Source organism: Perognathus longimembris, chromosome 4 (genome assembly GCF_023159225.1).
Source record: "Perognathus longimembris pacificus isolate PPM17 chromosome 4, ASM2315922v1, whole genome shotgun sequence".
NCBI classification, from domain to species: Eukaryota; Metazoa; Chordata; class Mammalia; order Rodentia; family Heteromyidae; genus Perognathus; species Perognathus longimembris.
The window spans coordinates 17,135,700-17,140,151 of record NC_063164.1 but is presented as its reverse complement, the minus strand read 5'-3'; positions in this window follow the sequence as shown (position 1 = coordinate 17,140,151).

Sequence of the window (4,452 nt, the reverse complement as noted above, 5' to 3'; positions counted from 1 at the left end):
GAAGGAAAAATAATGTATGTGTGTGTCTTGCCTAGGTCTTTGAGGTCTCCCTGGGAAAGGACTTGGAGGGCCTGCTGAGCCTTCTGTCCATTTGCCCCTGACTTCTGGGAAAACTGGAAAGGTATTATTCCCACCATAAGTAGGAACAAGAAGGAAGGAAGACCTGTAGCCTTCTGCATCCAGATCAACCTTGCAGGGTAGCCAGGAATGTCCTGGAAAGGCTTCCAGCCCCTTCTTTACAACTCTCCTCCCTCCAGGACCCTGGCTGGTCCTTTATAGAATGAGTAATGGCTATGGACATATGGTAAAACCCTGTACTCCCAGCATTTAGGAGACAGAGGCAGGAGGATCAGGAGTTTGAGGTCACCCTGCACACATCCAAGACTGCCACAAAACATAAAGACAAAGAGGCCTAAAGGAGCTGGTGGATCTTGCCTATAATCCTAGGTACCCAGGAGGCTGGGATCTGAGGATCACAGTTCAAAGCCAGGCTGGACAGGAAAGTCCATGAGTCTTATCTCCAGTTAACCACCAGAAAACTCGAAGTGGAGCTGTGGCTCAAAGTGGTAGAGTGCTAGCCTTGAGTGCAAGAGCTCAGAGACAATACCTATGCCCTGAGTTCAAGCTTCGTGACTGACCCCCCCCCAAAAAAAAAAAAAACAAAAAAAAAACAGATGACACTGCAATGGAAAATAGGAGACCTTGGGTGTGAGATTCTCTGGCTCCTAAAATAAAGGAGCACTCTCTCGTCCAGGAACTATTTTATCTGAGCTCCAAAATTGCTCTTCACAAGGAGGTCATCCCGGAGAATTTATTAGCTGCTCATTAAGGGGCTCAGATACTTGCCTCACAGAATGCACATGTTAACCGGATACCAAGACCTGTCCATGGGTAACGGAACACAGGCCAAAGGGACTATGGAAACTAAGTCACAGTGCGGGAGCAGGGAGGTGAGGCTGTTTCTTAGTAGTTCAGTCACTGTGTTCTGTTTATTCCTAAACTCATGAAGCGCGTGGAGTGCTTGCACCTTTGCATGGGAAGAGGAATGCCAGCTTTGTCCAGTCCATTACTCTTCAGACCTTCTATCTAGCACGTCTAGAGGCTTAGGGATGCCTGGAGGCTTAGAAGAAGAATCACTTGGAATGCAACAAGTGTCTAGGTTCCCCAGACAAGATACAGAAGACCCCTGCTAGGAAGGTGGGTTTCAGGCTACACCAGCCCAGGCTGCTCTGGGAGTTCATTAATTCAGTTAATCCTCAGGAAGTGATGAAAATGGCATTGTTAATTTCATTTCACAGATGAGGGTATGGTTAGGGTCCTTAGGGCTGCCCCAATTCCAGCATTCTGTGACTCCCACCACCTCCCCCCCTTGTACTGGGGCTGCTGCTCACCCTGAGTTATGCTGCCCCCTGCAGGCGGAAGCTGTGCTTGGCAAGCGTTGTGCATGGGTTGATCTGGCGGAGGTGCAGGGTGGTGGGCATTGAGCAGCAGTCCTACATGGGGTCTGATTTCCTTTTATCCAAATGATGAATAAAATGGTAAAATGAAAAAAAAAAACAAACCTCTGACATTCTGCTTCCTCATACTTTCTCACCTGCTGGAGGGTTCTCAGGTATGTAGAGCTAAGGATGAGGAGAGACAAATAGAAGTCAGGACGTCCGAGTTTAGATTGTGCCATTCGTGACCAGGTCGTGCTTTCGGCTGTACGTGCATCACATTTTCTTCCTCCACCTAATGGGGACATTTTCAGCTCCAAGTAATGGAGTGGCATCCAGGGGAGGCTGTGGGTATGACGTGCTTTGGGGAACTAGAGCACAGTAGAATAGGGAGCTCTCCTGGGGCTCATAAGTCAGTTCTCACAGCAATATAGGCCCCAAGGTAGCCACCTTGCTCGTGTCCTTTCCTGAACATTCTACAGAGGATTTCTAAGGATGTCCCAGTTTCTTGGCCCATTTCATGTCCCTTGCCTATAGAAAGGGCTCATAGTACATAGCATACAAACAGCACCTCCACTGTGACTAGCCACAGTTACTGACCGACGGGCCCATATATGACTTGAAGGTACAGTTGTCTTTATGTGGACTGGGGATCTTGCTTTCTTGTAAGACTGACTCAGGCCTGGCTGTTGGCACACTCCAGGGCTTTACTGCCTCTGTGTGGCAGTTTGGGGAACTGCAGCCGATCTCACTTTGGACCATGAAGAAGAACCCAGGAACCAGAATGAGTCAAATAGTGCAATTTTTCCTCCGGATCTCTCAGGCTGCCTGAGTTATGTGCTCAGAAAGGACTTACTATCGCGTTCAATTTAAATATTTATCCTGTGCGTTAACTCTTTTTTTTTTTTTTTTTGCCAGTCCTGGGCCTTGAACTCAGGGCCTGAGCATTGTCCCTGGCTTCTTTTTGCTCAAGGCTAGCACTCTGCCACTTGAGCCACAGTGCCACTTCTGGCCGTTTTCTGTATATGTGGTGCTGGGGAATTGAACCCAGGGCCTCATGTATAGGAGGCAAGCACTCTTGCCACTAGGCCATGTCCCCAGCCCTGTGCGTAACTCTTACATAAGAATGATGACTTAGATCTGCAGGACTCTGTGTGGAATGCCTTGTTAGAAATCCCAGAGAATTTCAAGTGACAGGAAAGCATTACACCAAGCCTGGAGCCCTGAGTGTTCGCACGGGTGGGTGCATGCCACTGAAACGGATCCAGAGACAGAGAGTGGAGCTTTGACCTCTTGGAGGATAGAAGGCAGAGCAGACTAGGCCGTTGGATTAAAAAATCCAATAGGGGAGACCCCTGTAGGTAAAGCCATTTGTGGCTCTTTTCTCTTGCGCTACCATAATAGACTTGAGTTGTAATGGGAGAGAGTTCCAGCTTCAGATTTAGATATGGTGGCCTCGAGATCCCAAAGCTCAGAGTGTGGCTGGAGTGGATGGAGGTGAAAAGAGAAGACATGAGGAGGGTAAGCTGCCATGGGCTGGGGGTGGGGGTGGGGCAAGCAGGTACTCAAGCCTAAGTCCAGCCTCCTAGCACTGCAGGTGCATCACAGGCATCGATTCGCTGAGAGCTAGCGTGTTCTGTGTGGCAGGCTGTGTGTAGTTAGAAGAGGAAGGTTATAAGGATCTGGACAAGCAAGCCTCTGGGGAGAGAAGGAATGTGGGGTAGGCTTGGGTCCATCAGGAGACTCCGGGGCCGTGAGCCCCAAGGAAGAACAACTCAGAGAAGAATCTTGGCACCCAATGCATCCAGGCATCATACAGTGAGCAGTCTGTTTCTGATGCATACACCCCAGTCTTTACCATCACTGCCGGGCACAGTTTGCAGGTGACTGAGGGCAGTGGATGGGTGACAGTTTCCTGGTCTCTTTGGCTTTGTGAACTGTAATCAACACTGATACTGAGAAGTCTTGGGGAGGAGCTTCAGTGACTGCTGAGGATGTATGCATAGGAAAGGGCCCATCTGGCAAGCAAAGACACCCCCAGTGACCCCACTTGCCATGTGACCACAGGGCAGACATGAGGGCTTCTGAGCGCTTCGGTGTTGATCTGTCTGTGCTGAAGGCCTGGGAGGCTGATGTATCAGTGGGATACTCAAGGGGTGCTGTGCTGTGGGAGACACTGAATGGAGATGGGGCTGTTGGAAATGAGGGCGGCGGGGACGGGGGAGAGCCCCAGGGTAGAAGCAGCCTAGGAAGAAGGAATACTGCAGAGAGACTGGGACAAAGAGCTGGAGGATAGGATTGAACTGAGCACGCGCAGCTGCAGAGTCTGGGTAGAGTTGTCATGGGCCGAGAGCTTGCAAGGCACTGACTGGAACAGATGGTGGGGGACCATCTTAGAAATGCTTTTCTTTTCACCAAAGAGAAGAGACTTTTGGGGGGGGGTGGTCATGGGGCTTGAACTCAGGGCCTGGGTGCTGTCCCTGAGCTTCTTTTACTCAAGGCTAGTGCTCTACCGTAACTTGAGCCACAGCTCTACCTCTGGCTTCTGTTTTTTTTTTTTTTTTTTTTGGTAATTTATTGGAGATAAGAGTCTCATGGACTTTTCTTGCCAAGGGTGGCTTTGTACCTCAATCCTCAAATCTCAGCTTCCTGAGTAGCTAGGATTACAGATGTGAGCCACTGGCTCCTGGCTGAGAGGAGACATTTTAATAGTCTCAGAGGTGAGCTGGACATGGAGGTTGAGGCTCGTGTTTTCTGAGGGCTTTGTTGCCTTTGCTCCATGGGTCTTGTTAATACCCACACAGTGGGGCTCAGATGGGTCAAGGGGTGAAGGGGTAGGTGCTTAGGTTTGGGGGAGGGGGCTCATCTGTGAGGAGCAGCCTTTCTTTCTGCACTCAGGGTCTTCTTAGGAGGACATACCCGGGCCTGAGTTCTTTCTCCTCGTGTTCTTGTTTGGGAACTGAAGAGAGACCCGGCTGCTGCCTCTCCCTCTGCCTGCTTCCCTGAGCCCCCGGAG